The 19,967-nt window shown below is 34.8% G+C and overlaps 1 long non-coding RNA gene across 1 annotated transcript; it reads left to right on the top strand.

The window, feature by feature from the left end:
* Positions 1-15,631: 15,631 nt before the first annotated feature.
* Positions 15,632-17,871, top strand: LOC127129533 (uncharacterized). The gene is made up of 2 exons (XR_007806365.1): positions 15,632-16,214; positions 17,599-17,871. It is a non-coding gene; the product is annotated as an uncharacterized LOC127129533 (long non-coding RNA).
* The last annotated feature ends 2,096 nt before the right edge of the window (positions 17,872-19,967 follow it).

Raw genomic sequence — 19,967 nt, 5'->3', positions numbered from 1 at the left:
TACTACTAACTTGAAGCCCGAAGAGGACTGGTATAAGGAAGAAGATGACATGGCTCTTCAAAACTCCAAAGCTTTGAATGATCTATACAATGGAGTTGACAAAAACATATTCAGGTTAATAAACACATGTACTATGGCCAAAGATGCATGGGAAATTCTCATAACCACCCATTAAGGCACATCTAAAGTGAAGATGTCTAGACTTCAGCTTCTCACTACTAGATTTGAGAATATAAAGATGAAAGATGATGAGAGTATTCATGATTTTCACATGAATGTTCTTGAAATTGCAAATTCATCTAGTACCTTGGGAGAGAAGATGTCATAAGAAAAGATGGTTAGAAAAATTCTCAGGTCCCTACCTAAGAAATTTAATATGAAGGTCACAGCCATTGAAGAAGCCCAAGACATCAGCAACATGAAATGTATATGAACTTGTTAGGTCACTCCAAATTTTTGAATTGGGTATTAGTGACAGATTTGAAAAGAAGAACAAAAGTATAGCTTTTGTATCCAACACTGAAGATGAACAGGACCAATGTGACTTGGATACTGATGAGGGAATGTCTAGTGATATTTTACTTCTTAGGAGACAATTCAACAAGGTGCTGAAGGGAATGGACAGGAATTCAAGACCAAATGTCAAGAACATCTCATCTAACATCAATAAGAACAGTGATTCTCGGAGAAAAGAAAGAACAGAAGAAAAGCCCAATCAAGGAAAAGGTATTCAGTGTCATGAATGCGAGGGTTTTGGTCACATTAGACCAGAATGTCCCACATATCTCAAGAAACAAAAGAACAACTTGTTTGTTTCTTCTTCTGATGATTCTGAAGGTGAAACTAATGATGAAACTGCTAAGCATGTTATAACTTTCACTTGTAGATATAAATCTAATGAAGATTCTTGTGATGAGGATGTCTCTTTTATAAAGAATTGGCTTCTTCCTACAAAGACCTTTGTATCAAAAGTGAAGACGTGTGTGAGACAGGAGAAAGGCATAAGAGAATCATAGCTCAACTACAGGCTGAAAAAGAGAAACTTTTATCTACTGACACTGATCTTGAAAATGAGGTAACTCTATTGTCTTCTAAACTTGAAAACATGACCAAATTCATAAGAATGTTGAACAATGGGTCTGATATGCTAGATGAAATTCTTCAAGTTGGAAAAGAGGATGGAAACTTAAAAGGTATAAGTTTTAACTACCAATATCAAAATAAACAAGGAAAAACCCTTGTGACAAAATTTATTCCTCCAGAAAGGAAGTGTGAGCCCATGACGTCCGACCAAATGTTACATCATCCTGCCAGACATTAGCAAACTCAAACAAAAGTCAAGTTTTTGCCTTGGAAATGTCATTATTATGGTAAATATGGACATATAAATCCTTTCTGCTACATACTGCATGGTTATCCAAAACATCCAACACATCTTAGGGATAATCATGTAATGATTAAAACTAGAAAGGAGTGGAAACCAAAGGTTGTTCCACATGAAACTACTTGTTCTTCCACATGCCTAATGTCCAAGGAAGATGAAGTCAAGTTGTGGCACCAAAAGCTTGGACATCTGAATCTTAAAGGGATATCTCTTGGTTACTCTACAAATAATATAACTTGTAGAGTATTTAACTCTAGAACCAAGGACACGGTGGAATCCATTAATGTTGTGGTTGATGATTCAATTATTGTAAAAGGGGTTGATGTCGATGAACATGTCGGAACATCATCTAAAAAGACCGATGCTTCAGAAAATATGGAAGACATTGAGTCAAACTTTGAGCCAGCAAGGAATGAATCAGACGCTTCTGCTGAAATCTGAGCTGTTTGTTTTTTTGTTTGATTTTGTATGTTTATTATGGGCCTTTGCTATGAATATTGCACCTCTGTGTGCCATGGTCTGTACCTTTAACTCACATGTTCTGCTACTGCTATGCTTTATTGTTTCGTCCCTATTGATGAATATTTGCTTGGTTTATCATATTTTGGCTAAAAAATGGGGAGTGGATAGTGTAGAGTTATGCTAGTTTTGCTATTTATTTATTTTATTCTCTATGTGAAGGTTGTTTCTTTGAGGGGGTATGTTTCCTGTGTGACATGGGAGTTATTTATGTGTTGTGAATCATGACATTTATCGGGAGTTTAATTTGTTTGTACCAAGGTAGTTCTGTACTTGTTGTGATGTTAGAAAGAATGTCTTGACATTTTGTTTTAGAGAACTATGTTTGTACTTAGGCTATTGTGTACTTGTTGTGATGTCAAACAGAATGTCCTCACATTTTGTTTTAGAGAATTATGTTTGTGCTTAGGCTGTTGTGTGCTTGCTATGATGTCAGACAGAATGTCTTGGCATTTTGTTTATGAAGGAGGCTTGGAGTGTGAGAGTTTATTTCTCTCTATGTCTTTTCTGTGAGGCTGGGTTTCTACTACTTATTTCTACTACATGTGCCTCTGATATGTCTTGGTGTTATACCAAGTGTTTGTTTTTTGTGCTTGCGATTATTTCTGCTATTTTTTCTTTTCTCCAGCAATATGATGCAAAGGTTGTTTTAGCCAAAATTTGCCAAAGGGGGAGATTGTTAGTTCTGTGTTTTTATGATTGGAAACAATTTTGTTAAAACATGTATCACAGCAAGATGTTGAGCAAGATGTCGTGACATGTTAATCAGACATCTTTGCATGTTTTGTTTTACTTCTTGGAAGACTTATTTTATTATGAGATATATGAAGATTCTCTAAATATTTAGCTATCATATCTGACTGTCCAAGAAAGTTTATTTTAGGAACTCTTGTTTCATTTCCAGTTGCGCACTTGTTTCATAAAAAGGAATGTTAAGATATTTTAAGGAAACATTAAATCATATTTGATTTGATTCTGAAGAAGATTGTGCAGCCTGGATGTCAAAATATTTATGGAGACATCAGATTTCATTCTGCATAACAGACGTCGAAACATTTAAGGAAACATTTGATATTCTATAGAAGATTGTGTAGACTGGATGTCAAAACATTTATGGAGACATCAGATTTGATTATGCAAAACAGATGTCAAACCATTTAAGGATACATTTTATTTGATTCTGCAGACTAGATATCGAAACATTTATGGAGACATCAAATTTGATTCTGCATAATGGAATTCAAAACATTTAAGGAGACATCAAATTTGATTTATCAAATATTATGCAGAACAAATGTCAAAACATTTAAGGAGACATCAGATTTGATTTGATCAGATTTGATTTGATTTGATTTGATTTGGATCTGCTGATTTTTATACCTAAGCCCATTCTTACCAAAGGCTATTTAAAGAGGACGTTACTAAACCTAATGAATAGAAAAGAAAGTTGCGCTGGAAATTGTCATTGTTAGGGTTTAGTTGTCTTTTTTGTTATTTGTGAGCCATTCTAGCATCTCTTTGGTACTTGAATTGGACTGAGTTTATTGAGTTGTAATTATGAATCACTCATGAGCTTTTAAAAAAGAATGCATTATGTTTCATTGAAAGTGTGACTTCTGTTCTCTGGTTGTCTTTCAGTTGTTATCACTGTTGTGTGATTGAAGGGAAGTGAGAAGGGTCTCATATCTAGGAGAGTCTTAGATAGAAATGTCATGGGTAGTGATTAGGTGAGAAGTTTGTAAAACCAGAGGTTATTTAGAACTTCAAAATAATATTGTTATAGTGGATTTCTTTCTTGGCTTGGATGCCCCCAGATGCAGGTGACGTTGCATTAAACTGAGTTAACAATTGACCTGTGTTATTTCCTATCTTTCTGTTATTTAAATTCCATTATTATTTGTGGTGTGATAATGTGTTGACCCTGGTGTCGTGACATTGTGTACGACATCTGGGATATGCTTACCCTAATTTCAAGATCCATAATAGAGTCACCATATAATAGAGGTAGTTACCTCCATAATATTGAAAAAGATTCTCGATCATCTTTCTAATCTCGCATCATCTTAATTGTCCATCATCAATGTGATATATATCGTAACGACCTCTGACGGAGTTTCGCCACCGGTATGTGTAACAAAGAATCTCTAGATAATATGTGGATGTTGTATCACACCATAATTCCTAGATCGCGGCAAGGTAAACTAAAATTTGGACGCAAATTACTAGAGAATTGAAGTAACTATCACCACAAATCATGTGATACTTCCTAGAGATGCAAAGTGATAAGTATTATTATTTTACTCTACCACATTTTGTTTATCGTCTGTGTGATCCACTACATCGTCGGAACCAACATCGATCCCTTGTTAGCACGCATATTCCACCTGGAAATTTGGCATTGAGTCAAGCAACGAAGATCGAAGTGCACAAAGACGTTCGAAGAACGAGGAAATTCTAAAGATCTTGAACACTAACCTACTAATGATTGTGGCAATTTCCACCATGGAAAAAAGTTCTTACAAGGTATCTCGTAGGTAATAAACTTTTGGCGATGACTTCAGATCCAAGGCAATCAAACTCCCAAGTCTTCGTTGAGCAAAGTCGGACGTGCACGATAAAAGAGATCCTTCGACCTTCAGTAACTTGATTGCTCGCTCTCATAGAACATCATGGATCACACCCTCATCAGGGAGCAATAGGTGGGAGAGGAACATCCTGGACTCCTCATAATATTGTAGCGAAACATCATCTAAGACGCCTCATGTCAACATTCTTATCTAACTTAATACTAGTCTTCATCAGTATGTAGAGATACAGTCTTGTTGAGAAGGAAACCAGACTCGGCCCACACAGGTCGAGAAAGGATCCAGTGGAGAAGTCCTCAAGACACCTCATATTCATTCCGTAGTGGAACCAGTGTTGATCGTTAAATGAGGAGGCGAAGCTTGTAGTCGTGGTCTTGACCTTTCGATGCAGCAAAGAAGGGACTGACCTGCAAGGTTAGTACTCCAATGCTCAAGTTAGTAAGAGAATAGAAAGTATTGTGTGAATGAGAATAAATTTGAATACCTCTATGACGCCATTTCCTTTTTAAACAGGGGAAGCAATTTGTAACTAAAAGGATGGAGTGAGGAATGATCATGGTCAGGTGTCAGATTGATATGAACGACTAGTAAAACTCCAATACGCAAAATTGCCCGCTCCTAAGAGAAAATAGTCTACCTATTATGCACTTCGTTCATTTGCTTTATTATTGAACATTTATCATTGAGTTTGGACGGCACAAAACACTTAAGAAAAATAATTATAAAATATTAGATTAATTTTGATAAGTGTCCTATTTAATTAAGAAAAAATAATATTGAATCAATTTTATTAATAATTATTAGTTGAAAGCGAAAAAAAAAATTTAAAAGCACATTTTGTTTTGAAACTTAAAAATATGATGTATGAATCACATTTTTTATATCAAACATTAGCACATTCATAATTTATAATTATTTTAATTTGAATTATTTGAATGGCCGTTATTTGACACTTGAATCCAACACCAATGAAAATATATTAACTTTTCCCCTTAAACTAGGAAAAGTTTGTAATGTGGTATAATCATGATAATGATTAGAGTACACTGTCCCTTTTTCTAAAATAGGAAAAAGAAAATACACTATAATTTGTGTCCATTCTTTTGTTGTTGAGTGTAGACTTTAACTATTGGATACCATTGAAGTTAAAGGGTCAAAGATTCCATTGAATATGAAGAAGCCATTGTTGGTCGGATATGAAGAAAATGAAGGAGAAAGTTGCGGTGAAGTGAGTTACAGGTTGTTGTTGGAATCATTATAGACATATATCATTCTCTTCAAGACTAGACCAGAGCCCATCATTTATAGTAATATCTGACCGTCCTTTAATCTCATTATTCTCAGATGGAATACTTTGTTTTCCATTTTGTATAGAACACTTGGGAAAGAAACATAGGACACTTCTAAAAATATTGTCTCAACACTTTCCTAAATTTGTGTCTCCAAAGTAAAAGATGCGTGCATACAAGTTGTAGTTGTATAGGTTATTATCATCTCACACTTAACTGCAAATTATTTCATTAACAAAATGATTGAAATCTTCATAAATGAAATTCAAAGAAACTCTTATCAAAGTAGAATATCCACAAAAATTGCTTTCACGTCAACAACATAAATTGAACTCACGACTTTTTGATACGTGAGTCAATTTTTTTATCAGTTAAGTCAATTTTTCTTAATATTTATGGATCATTTATATATACTCGAAATTTTTTACTTTTAAATTAATTGAAAATGAACTAAATATATAGTTAAACTTTTTTAATAATAAATAGTAAAGAAAGTATTATATAAAAAGATTAATTAATACAACGAATTCTATAAAAATATTACCTGTGTTATTTGTATCACATATTGGACACATTTCTCATTAGCTCTCATTTTAAGGTTGAGAATTCAAAAATATTTTTTTTGTAAAACACTTCTCGCCAAATTTTTAACGTTGTATAGTTTTTTACGGGTCTCTTAAAAGGTTTTAAAGTCCTTGGATTTCTAATTGACTATGAATAATTATTCTGGCATTGGCAAGGGGTGTTGGTTCCACCAATGCCTCTATCCTTTGCATCCCTTGGTCTATTTTCTTTATCGTCTTCCTCACATTTTATATAACACTCGGACCTTACCATTAATTCTTTCATTTGAGTCTGCATGGTTTTTAGCCGAGAAACTCGTTCATGTTTTTAGCCTAGTACATTTTAAAAGGATTTATGAGCATCTCCTAATTTGAGCGATGGATTCGTTGAAATTCCCTTTCTGTTTCTCTCATCAATTATCATCCCCACTTATTAGACTCGTTTCTCATAACCTCCCACTTAGAGGTTGGGGATTCGGGAATATTCTTGGTGTGAAACACTTCTCGCCAGGTATTTACCAACGTGTAGTTTTCTACGAGTCTTTTAGGAGGTTTAAAAGTTTCTGGAACTTTGATTGACTATGAATAATTATTCTTGCGTTGACTAGAGATGTTGATTCCACCAATGCTTCTCTCCTTCGCATCCCTTGCTCTATTTTCGTTGTTTCCTTCCTCAAACTTCATATAATACTTAACTCTTACCATTTTTTCTTTCATTTGAGTTTGCATTTTTTTTTTGCCAATGAACTCGTTGAAATTTTTAGTTGAGTCCATTTTAAAAGGATTTATGAACATCTCCTAATTTGTGCGAGAGATTCGTTGAAATTTCCTTTATGTTTCTCTCATCAATTATCACCCCCCACCCCGAATCTTAAATAGTTGTCAAGTCAGAGGAGCTCGTTAAAATTTTTAGTTAAGTCCATTTTAAAAGGATATATGAACATCTTCTAATTTGAGTGAGGGATTCATTGAAACTCCATATGTGTTTCTCTCATCAATTATCATGCCCACCCGTCATCCCATTGTTTGGACTCATTTCTCATAACCTCTCACTTAGAGGTTGGGGATTCGAGAATATTCTAGTTGTGAAACACTTATTGCCAAGTATTTAATAGCATGTAATTTTCCACGGGTCTTTTAGGAGGTTTGAATGTCTCAGGATCTCTGATTGATTATGAATAATTATTCTTGCGTTGATTAGGATTGTCGATTCCACACCAATGTTTCTCTCCTTCGCATTTCTTGTTCTATTTTCTTTGTTTCCTTCCTCACGCATTATATAATACTCAACTCTCACCATTATATCTTTCATTTGAGTATGCAAGTTTGTTTGTTGAGGAACTCGTTGAATTTTTTAGCCGAGTCCATTTTAAAAATAGATATAAACATCTCCTAATTTGAGCGAGAGATTCGTTGATTCTCATCAATTATCATTATCCTTCTTCCCTTAGTGTGATATAATCCAACTTAGCTACTTGGTTAGCAAGTTAGTTAGTTTGTTATGCTAGCTACTTTGATTATAATATTGTATATAAATACTTGTGTAGATAACTCTCATTATAACAATTAAATACAATTACTTTTCACTCTCTCTCTCTCTCTCTCTCTCTCTCTCTCTCTCTCTCTCTATATATATATATATATATATATATATATATATATATATATATATATATATATATATATATCCTTCCTCACCCAAGAGCATTGGCACTAAGATTGTGATGAGTTGAAACATTACGATGATGAGAACCCTGTTTGGGATTGGAATTCATGTGATGCAACTAACAAGCCATTGATGAGTTATGGCGTTGATGAAGAAAGTAGTGAGGATGAATAAATTCCACTTAATTATATTCCAGTCAAAGTCGAAGTAGACAATAGAGATTGTGCGGCTAGCACAAGGCAGAGACTTTAAAAAACTAGAGTTCTCCCAGCAAGACTTTAAGACTCCGAAGTGGTTGGTGATGATGAAGGCACATCATATGGACATTTGATTCATTTCACTTTATTTGTAGGTACTGAACCAATCAACTATAGTGAGGTCTTAAAGAATAAACATTAGAAGACATCTATGGATGAAAAGATATAATCGTTCGAAAGAAACAATACATGGAAATTAATCGAATTTCCAAACACACAAAAGCTATCAAAGTAAAATGGATGTTCAAGATGAAGCACAATCCTTATAGATCGATTTCAAGGCATAAAGCAAGATTAGTAGCTCGATGATTTATTCAGAGAGCAGGACTCGATAGTATATGCAATATAGCAAGATTAGAGACTGTCATATTGGTGGCAGTCTTGGCATGCAAGCAAGGCTGGTCGACATTTCACTTAGATGTGAAATTAAAAAATTTGAATGGTCCCCTAGATGACGTCGTGTATGTCACACAACCTCCTGGGTTTGTGATATAGGAGGAAGTAATGAAAATGTACAAGTTGCAACAAAAAAACCTTTATGGTCTCAAACAAGAACCTAGGGAATGGAACAAGTAAATCGACTCATACTTAGTCGAGTTGGGATTCATAAAATGCAGGTTTGAGTATGGTGTCTATGTATAAGTCATGGCACAAGATATAATCATCATTTATGCTTATATATCGATGACTTGCTAGTAACTAGAAATATAATGGAGAACTTGTCGAAGTTCAAAGAGCTTATGGAGAGGGGATTTGAAATGTCGGATCTAGGAAACCTGTCGTATTTCTTAGGCATGGAATTTCAAATTACCAAGCAAGGCATGGTTTTGCAATAAATAAATCTCTGGTGCTGCAGATCAATGATAAGTCAGTCATCAATCTTGCAAAGAGTTCATTTCTGCATGGAAGAATAAGTACATTGAAGCTATATTTCACTTCTTGATGGAGAAGATAAATTCAGGTGAACTTGAAGTTTGCTTGAGGGAAGCACAACTGACCGACAAACTCACCAAATAATTGAAGTCGATAAGTTTCTGACTTTTAGAAAAAAATTAGGAATAATTCAAATCGACTATGATTAGTTTGTGTTTGACAACTTGAATTATAAGGGGATATGTTGTGATATAATCCAAGTTAGATATTTGGTTAACAAGTTATTTAATTTGTTATGCTAACTACTTAGGTTACAAGTAACTTGTTGTATAATCATGTATAAATAACTCTCACCGTAACACAATTACTTTTCATTCTCTCTAATTCCTTTCTAACTCAAGTGACACTAACATCATTTCATGAGTGTCAAGCTTATCATAATTAAGCTTAGTTGATAAAAAATAACTATTTTATTTTTAAATTGAATGAATGTTTTAAAAGAAGAACAGTAGAAAAGAACTCAACAAGGTTCTATATTAAAGAAAAGGTGAGTAATACTCTGAAACGGGGAATAATATTCTTAAAGTGACTTTGAACTACTATTTTCATGAAATAATTATTAATTAATATCACATACACATATATAATAACTCAATATACCCAATATCAAATTTTCTAATTAAAAAAAAATCAATTTTTAAATTTAAAAATAAATGTTGACGATTGTCCCAAAGACAATAATTTAAAATACTAACTTTTTGTTGAAATTTGTACTAGACAGTTGAAATCCTTAACTTTATTAAATACTTAATTTTGAATTCTTAAAGAATAGTCTTAATATATTTGTCGTTAAAACACTTATTTAGAATTATATACTCTTAAAAAAAGGTATTTACTCGAATCTCTTCACACTTCGTAGAATCCATTGAGATTCTAATGTGCCTCGCTTTTATAGGAATGACCCATTCCATTATGTTTGCATTTGTGATCGTTCATGAACGCGTAGGTGTTCGCTTTCTCCAAAGTTTGGGACTCAAACCATTAAATGACTATAAAATTATCTTACTCATATAAGGATTTGATTTTAATTTACTGCTAGCTAGTATAAAATATTATCGTCTAATTATTTATATTCACATCCCTGAGAAAACTATTATTATACTTTTATTTTAAAAAGCATTCGACAAATCTAAATCTAATAGACACCATAAAATTAAAAAGTTATTGTCCTAGAATTAAACCTTTCTTAATAATGTATGAACATGGTAGTCCAAATATCTTTGTATCAATGTTGATACTCCTCCACTGAAATTTTGAATTTAAATTTAATAAAAGCATAGTTTGGTGTGAATATGATATATGATTGGGACCGTTCCTTTCACCTTGGTACTCTTTCCTTGTGTACTTATGTCCTAAAAAGAAGATTCTGAAATTGCAGTGTGTTGTGTATCTATCTTAGAGTGGGACACACATGGTTTTTGTGCTGTACAGCTTAGATTGCAATTTAAAGAGTTGTGTCTATCATGAGTTGTGTCTATCATTGGCCTTACTTTACTACCCTATCTATCTCCACTCGTCACGCTTTCTACTTCTTATCTTCAAAATCATCACTCCTTACTATATATGAAAGGTCTTCACAATCTTTGCTTGTATTAGTTAGTGGATTTTAAGAGTGTTTATATAATATAAATATGATTTGGAGATTGGAGTGTCAAATTTTATAAAATAAAGGAATATGTAATATAACAATGTTAATTTCTTTTGAGAAAAAGTTTTATCATTTATTGTGATTTTTTTTTTGTTTAAAGAGAAAATTTATGCAGTAGTGGGTAAAGGATATACAGTGTTTCGAGCTAGTCGAATGACAACCTTATCTAGAACCCCTTCACTTAAGATCGGAGGATAAATGGACTCTTGTTAGAAAGATGTACATCGAAGCTGAGCCAGTTGCTCATCTTCAACCATCAGGTCCAATCCAATGGTCTCTTGCACCCCACGTCGCGCCTATAGTAGATGTGGTTTCAACTGTCCACCACATATAAATTTGTCTAGGCACTATAACAGGTACATTTTCCATTCACTCTTACACCATTATCATCTCACTGACTTCGGCGTTTGAGTATCAACCTTGTATGCATACTCTGTTTCATCTTACCAAAGGCTTACGTCACTGTATCAGAGAGTTTTGGTTCAACACGTCATCAATCTTCTAATCCATATCGAAATAGTGACACCATCTATGGGAAACATTTTTTAATTCCCATTATTTTTCACATTAAATTCACCATATCCTTTATGTTGTGTCGTGGTAACCAGTATTGTCAATCGATCACATTGTCGTTAATTTTCTCAACTAATAGTGATACCTTCCAAATAATCTCAATTAACTACTCATAGCAACACTGACCCTACCGCCGTTCCTCACCCCCACACAAGAGGTTCTCCCTCCTTCAGTTGGGGGAGGTGATCTGGTTCTAGTAGAGTCTTCGGCCGTTTCATCTCCTCAGACTCTAATTCCTCTACCGGCCGACCAAGGTACTTTCTAGGTCATATCGTTCTTCCAACCTTTTTCAATAGTTACTCTAAGACCAAACTTCTAAGTATCCTCAACTGCAAGCACAAACACCTAAACCAAAAATGTTTTAGAGCCTTCAACAACTTCATGTCATACTAGAAATTCAAGAAGTGAATTAACTCATCACAATTATTTAGAATCTAGTGCAGCAAAAGAATGCACGCCTTCTGACTAACAGATTCTTGCAATTAGAAGAAAATTAGCAAATAGCTCAGTCACGAGCTACCACACAATGTGGGGTATTGCATACTTGTAACATTGGATCTACACATAACATGGTTCTCTGCGACACGACATCGCAAGACAAAAGGGCTTATAGATCTCCATAACATCATCATCCTCAAGCTCGTCCCTTTCTTCCTCACAGTTCAGGAGGCGGTGATGATGTCACACACATTTCAAGGACTGTTACACTAGGAGATCTTTGTCATATCAATCTCAATAGCGGTGGAAAACGGGCATGATTATCATGTTTAGGTGTGCGCCACAAAATCCCATAAAAAACAAGGAGAGACAAGCAATGTTGAGAGTGCAGGCCTAAAACTTTGACCTACCCCGCAAAAATAATAGGATGGGGCGAAGAGGGGAGGGCCCGCAGGCACTAAGCCTTTAAATCTTAAAAATTGCAAAAATAAATGTTAATGCTCACGCCCCTAACCCCCCCCCCCCCCAAAAAAAAAAAATAGGGCGGGGAAGGGCGAACGTAATAGAGGGTAAATACCTAAAACCTTGGCTTGCCCCACACAAAAAAATGCGGGCAAATCGGGCATGCTCGATGGGCTGGGCTAGTTTTTCCATCCCTAATTATTATATAATAGATATGTAAAATCTAAAGGACCATGACACCTCTCACCACCAGAGGAACCCATGTTTGAAGCATATTATTGACTATAAGATTCCTAAGTCTCTCGAGAAACCATTAAAGTTGGACAACTACATCGAAATCGGAGATCCAGTTGAGCACATTGAACATGTGGATACCATGCTTAACACCTTGCGACGAATGCGGTGAAATGCAAATTTTTTGCTCTAACTCTCAAAGAGGCTGATATAACGTGGTTTAAAACCCTATAAGATAACTTCATACATTCTTGGAATAAACTGTGTGATGAGTTCACAAATAGTTCAAAATGCAAACGTTGAAATCGAAGACAATATCTATCCTCATTGAGACTCACTAGAAAAATAATGAAACCCTTTTAGAGTGTATCTTCCATTTCATGATACTAGCATTAGAAGTAGTTGGATCCAATGACATGCTCAAATGATGGATATTTGATGAATAACTGAGAATGAATTGTATGTTCCGTGAGAAATTAGGGTTGAAGGTCGTTGGAAGCATGAATGGTCACCTCAGTAGATCCCATTGTGTATTATTGAAGAAAAGTTATTAGTTAAAGATGTGGAGAGAAATAAAGAGTCAGGGAATCCCGTGAGTGGATGATCCAGAGACAACCATCATTGTGATGATGCAAAAAATATGCTCACCGGGGACCACAAGCTAGGTTATTTTTTTACGCTATCCTTAACACTTCGAGAGAAAATATTCTACAAGAGTGTGAAAACATCTTATTCAAAGATGTTAGGGTAAGATTCCCCCACCCCGTCAAGGAGTTTTCCATAATAGATAAGTTAAGGTTTTGCTACTTCCTTCAAAACCATATGCATAACACAAACAAGTACATTCATCTAAAAGACACTATCATAGAATTGATTAAGAAATGAAGATTAGGCTAGTATGCTCAAAAGAATAAAAGAAAGGATGATCAAGGAAAATGAAAGAGCTCCCCTAGAGAATCTAAGAGGCAAAGCAACTTATCATGAAAGAAATGGCCCCCCCACTAGGACAAATTATCTCTGAAAAAGATGATTGAGATCGTCGAAAAGACCAAAACGATAAAGATAATAACGAAGATAACGAAGATAACAAAGAAGTTCAAAGAGGAAAACATAAATTCATAGTTTCCATTATAGGTGGATATAACTCCATTGCATATATCACAAGAGGTTTCCCCTTCCTAAAGACATCATCTAAGGGGCTTTTGAAAGGGAATACTTTTTAGGTAATAATGGTAGACAAGAAAGAAGAAAATTCCAATAAAGATTAACTAGAAACACCTATCTTAGGGTTCATAGAGAGCGAAAAGGTAGGTGAAATATCCAATGAGGCTTAAGCGTATGTTTGTTTGCGATAGAATGGATGTACTCGAATTGTACTCTAGCAGTTAACCATTGCTTGTACGCTCTCACATGGAGGCTTAAGCTTCGTTCATGGTAGAACGGAAGTAAAACGTCCTTTTTGAAAATGTTTTAAACTAAAAATGAAGCCCAAAGGCAAAAATGAATTTGATGAGGTGTGTTTGTTTTTATTCTGAAAAAAGAGTCTTGATTAGAATCATACTAAAGTCTATGAATAAAGGTGAATACGATGAGAAAATGGGTCATTCGTCCCGTACCCAAAGATATTCATAATGAGGATATGAATTCTCCAATCTCATCCCTTCTCCATTGCTTAAGGCTCGTAGCGTACAATTCTAATTGCATTGTTAATTATTTTTTTATTTTATTCACAAAATGGTTTTAGTTTTACTCATAAAGAAAACACAATGGAAGAGAGAAACCCTATAAGGTTGAAGTCTAATCCCAGTCCACCTTCCACATACGTGTAGAAAAACTTGTCAATTATTTGATTTAAATTGCACTAAAGTCTATAAATAGAGGTGAATACGATGATCAACTGGGTCATTTGTCCCGTACCCAAAAATATTCAGAATGTGGATAGGAATTGTCCACTCTCACTCCTTCTCTATTACTTAAGGCTCATGACGTGCAATTTACATCATAACTGATGAGTGTTGAAGTTGAGTGTCCTTGCAGCTTCCTGTGATGAAAGGTTGCTTTTGAAGAAAGAAGACTTGACAATCAATTGGAATTGAATTGTGCTAAAGTCTATGAATAGAGGAGAATATGATGAGCAAATGGGTCATCTGTCATATATCCAAAGATATTCAGAATGAGGATAGGAATTCTCCATTCTCACTCCTTCTCTATTGCTTAAGGCTCATGGCACACAACTTGATTTTTGATTGACAAGTGTTGAGTTCACCTTTGTTGTGCTTGAACAGTAGTCAAGTCTATCTTGTACTGATTAGAGTTGAATGAAGTCTTGAATCTTGAGGTCTTGTAAAATTCTTGAGATCCAATATATCTAGTACAACTTGAAAACAAGGGACTTTCCCTATCAAGTGATCAAGGGTCTTTTGTCACTTGAATATGCTTGGGGAATTGAACACAGTCAAAGGATTTAATTGGTCAAAGCGAATTTTGATTAACTTAATTAGTTGGGGTGGAAAATTAGTTGAAAATTAATGCACAAAGAGATAAGGAAGGACTAGCAACCTTGGGTTTACTCAACTGAAATAAATTCTAAAGTCTTAAACTTAAGGGGTCATGTCATGGGTTAGTATGCCATACAATCATAGAATCAGATCAAAGTTCTAACAAGAAACAAATGATTAAAAATGCCAATTTAAACCTAAAAGATTATGAGCAAGATTAATTCTAATCAAATAAAATTCTAAGTCAAGAATTCAAAACATGAATTAAAATCTACACATGGAAGAATTAAGATCAAATCACACCATGTAATAAACAATCATCATGTACAATTGACAATTTTAACCCTAAAACAAACTAGGTTAAAACATATATTTCTATCATTTTCAATTAATCAAGAATTAATCCACATCATTTAATTCTAACTAACTCAATTAATCATGTAAAAAAACTAATTAATTTCTATTAACAACATGCATCAATATGATCAATCATCGTGAAAGAAAAAAATTAAAAGAAAACAAATAAAAAAACAAGCAAAAGTGAGTACAAGCATGGGGGTATGCTTTAGCAAAATAGGGTGCAATTAGTAGAACCCGTGCATGGCCCAAACAAGACCCATTACAACTTTAGCAAAGTATGAACAAGGGAGGTATGAAGATATGCATGTGTGAATAGTTGGATCTATGGGTCTGGCTACACGGAGCCCACGACAAGGCAATGCAAAATGAAATGATTCACCATCCAAAAACACATGCCAATCAAGAACACGTTAATCACTTTAAACAATTCAAACTTAAAATTAAAGTTAACTTCTCCCTCCAACTAACCTCACCCTCCCCTCCACCGCGCCAGAGGTCACCTCCTGCAGCGCCGGAGACCTAACGTCCAAAAAAATCACATCACCTTCCTTACCTCATTGACCTGAATCCAAAAACCACCATGGAACAAGCTAATTCTTCATCAGCAGTCTGAATCGAAGCAATTCCTTGAAGAACCCTAACACTCTAAACTAAAAGTTAAATCACGCACGTTAGAAATTAAAGCCATAGAGGTTAGGGCTTCGATTCCCCTAACCGAAACCTACATCCTGGTAACCAGCCCAAAGAAAACAGCTAAGAAAGGGATGATACTCATCGGAGAAGACGCGGAGGTCACCGGAATCAGGTAAACTCTTATGAACCTTTCTTCTTCTTCTTCTCGATTCTCTTCTTCTTTTTTCGAGATCTTCTGTGACTAAGTAATGGTTCTGAGATTGAGCCTTAGGAGTGTGAAATTATGTGTGTGTGTGTGTGTGTGTGTGTGTGTGTGTGTGTGTGTGAGAGAGAGAGAGAGAGAGAGAGAGAGAGAGAGAGAGAGAGAGAGAGAGAGGTTGAAGAGAGAGAGAGGATGAAGAGAGAGAGAGGATGAAGCTTTGAGTCTAGGTCGATGAAAAAAATGAAGAGTCTTATGAAATGATTGAGGGTATGAATTTATAGGATTGGGGATTAATAGAGTAGTCTAAATCTGCTAAATCGTTGAGATGAGAAGTTGTTGGAGGTGATTCACGAAGTTAGTTTCAGTTAGAATTGAAAGTTAGTTATGTTTGTTTTAGTTAGATTCAGTTAAGATTTTGTTAAAGGGAAAAATTCCAGTTAAGATGAAATGGATAAATTAGGGGGAACGGTTCAGTTAGAGTGAATTGAGCTTAATGTGAAGTGAATGAAGTGGATATATAAACTTGAGTGGAATAAGTTAAATGCTTTGTAACTGATATTTTGAATCACTGAGTTTTAATTTTATGTTAAATGTAAAAATGAGTTGTGTTAGTTCAGTTAATTGTGAAACTCTCGATTTTCTATTAGACTGTGAGGTTAATTGGTGTTAGGTGATGTCAATCAGTTAGATGTAAATGGAATTATAGTTTAATTGCAGTTAGTTAATGAAGCCTTATTGTGTTAGATGGAAAAGTTCAGTAGTACCCTGTTATGATTTGCTGAATTGCTATAATGTTGGATTTGTGAATTATGTTGTAGGATGACTTGTACTACTGCTCAATTTGATTAAATGGACAGTTCATTTTGTTGTTGTGATGTATTGAACGACTATGATTATTATATGGCCTGTTGTTGCTTGTTTATGATCTACTGTGTTGGATGGTAGGCAATGTTGCACTGAGCTGTTAGGCTTGAAATGAATGTTGTTTGGTTGCATTATTATAGTGTGTATGTGACTGTTTTTTACTGTTATGTGTTGCATGATTTATGCTGCTTGCTCGCATATGCTTGGAATTATGAATGAAGGTATGATGTGAATGTTAGGTTAATGCTTTTGGTTATGCTGGTCTTGAAATGGTAATGGTTGTCATGTTTTTCATGTGTTGTAATGCAATGTATGGCCTTGGCATGCTTATTGTTTGGAAATGTTTTGGTCTTGAATGCATATAATGGAAATGTTTGGAAATGCTATGGATTAAAATGTTAGGGTTGACTTTGGAAAGGGTTTGAATTGGTTGATGTTATGGTTGAAATGTTCAAAAATAACACATTGGTTTTTGGTTTTGGTTTTGTAGGAAATGGATGGACCAATGCAAGGATTCCTTGTTCTTGAAGAAACAATTGGAGATTAGGTTTTAGGAATGGGAAAAAATATGAGTTGAATTTGGTCAACTGGTTGACCAAAAAGTCAATAGTTGACCAAAAATAAACTTATGCAAACATGTAGTTTTATTTGTAATATTTTCAATGCAATGTGTTGTGGACAATGTAATCAATGAATCTTATAAATGCAATGTACTTCTTAGTTTAAAATGTTCTAATGAAACAATGACCATTTTCAAATTCAATATGAACAAATGCCTTAGATGAATTCTAGAAAAAAATTGGATGAGATGAATGAGATTGAAATACCATAACCATGAAATGATTTGGCCAAACAGACAATGAATCTTGAATTAATTTACTTTAAGTTGAACCTTGACACATAATGGAAATAATTAATGAGAATTGAATGAAACTTGGACTAAATGATGACCATGAAAACCAATGGATGAAGTTTGACTAAAATGAGACATCTTTAAATTAATCATGAAACTTATATCATTTTCATATCATAAAAATTGAGGAAGTTATGGTTCTTGGAAGTTGACCTTCTATCTAGGACACTGACAAAATGACCTGTAATCTTTCACCATAAAAAATGACTTTCAAAGCAAACTTAGCTCTTGATGCCAACATGAAAGTTGTTTGGAATGTCATAAAGAGTAACTTTTCTCTTGGAATTATTTTCATATGTGAAATTCTGGTATCAGATATAAGATGTCGAAGGTAATGTCACGACACTGATATCTGGTTATAAACAACGGATAAACAGAAACAGAATGGTAAAGCAAATAACACAAGCAATTGTTAACCCAGTTCGGTGCAACTCACCTACGTCTGGGGGCTACCAAGCCAGGAAGGAAATTCACTATAATAGAATTAGTTCAAAGACTATCCGTACACTTCACCAAGTTACAGTCTTTCTCACCTAATCTCTACCCGTGCAATTTCTACCTAAGCACTCTTAGATATGAGAACCCACTCACTTCCCTTACAATCACACACCCGTGATTTTAAACAACAATCCCTTGTGAAAAGAAAATACTTTTCAATTACAATATTCTTGATTTTACTTCATAGTTTCAATCAAGAAGACACACTCTTGATCTTGCTTCAAAGCTTTGATCAAGAAGGCAAATTAGTCCAATTCAATCATCAATGGATGACTTGAATGACCTACAGACACAAACCCTAGCTCTCTCTCTCTAAATTTCGCTCAGTCTTGGTTGTGTGTACAATCAGGTTTTCTGAGTCCCTTTTTATAGAAACATTGGACAGCTTGAAAACCCTAGATATATTTTCCAATCAAATCTTTTCATATCAGCTGTAAAGATCTCTTTGGAAAATAAACATATCTGGTTGATATCCCTGATAGAATGCGCCAGCTAGCCATATCTTCAATCAACCAATGATTGCCATTAATTGTGCAATCACAAAACACCAGACATTCACACTGAATGTTCTGTGTACAGGATGTCATGACATCGGGTCTGACATCTGGAAAAATCCTGCATAATCCAGTTTCCTTTTATAGCAGGTACAACCATATCAGTTACCATGACAATGAGTATGTCAACTGAAACAATCCTGCAGCATATGTCTTCCAATTTAGCTCCAGCAGGTACATCCAATATCAGAAGCCTTAGCATTGTAAGTGGCATTCTGAAACAATCCTGCTTGCATATGTTCTTCAACTCCAGCAGGTACATAAGATATCTCATGTTAAGACATCACACATGACATCTTGTGAACACTCTTTGTTTTACCAAAATTGCTGCCAACTCTTAGAATCAACAAACTCCCCCTTTGGCAAGTTTTGGCTAAAACATATATCTGTCCTTTTTGTTCACAAGGCAAACTATCAGCAGTTAAACCACATACCAGTAGTTTAATCAGCAGCAGAAGCAAAAAACAATTACTAGCTATGGCTACTAGTAATACACACATGCACAAGGGTACTTCTCCTCCCCCTAAAACTGTGCAACAATCAACAGAATTACTAGTTATGGATGCAACTAGTAAGACACACAAATGCACAATGCACCAGGGTACTTCTTCTCCCCCTAAATCTGTGCATTAACCAAAAACAGCTACTGTAACTCCAACACCTGTACCAGTCAGAATGTCACACTGACATCTGCTATAACATCAACACCTATGCACCTCACCTGTGCACCTCTTTCAATAATAGCTGTCCTTCTGATCAGCCACATCCAACTTCCATATCAAGCACTTCTCCCCCTTTTTAGTCAAAATTGACCAAAGGTGACCAATCAGACAAAATAAATGTCTATTAGTCTAGCAGAGAGAGTTTAAAACAGATGTTATAACATTAAGCATG

The sequence above is a fragment of the Lathyrus oleraceus genome, chromosome 1, assembly GCF_024323335.1.
Source record: "Lathyrus oleraceus cultivar Zhongwan6 chromosome 1, CAAS_Psat_ZW6_1.0, whole genome shotgun sequence".
Taxonomy (NCBI): domain Eukaryota; kingdom Viridiplantae; phylum Streptophyta; class Magnoliopsida; order Fabales; family Fabaceae; genus Lathyrus; species Lathyrus oleraceus.
This window is presented reverse-complemented; position numbering and strand designations above follow the sequence as displayed.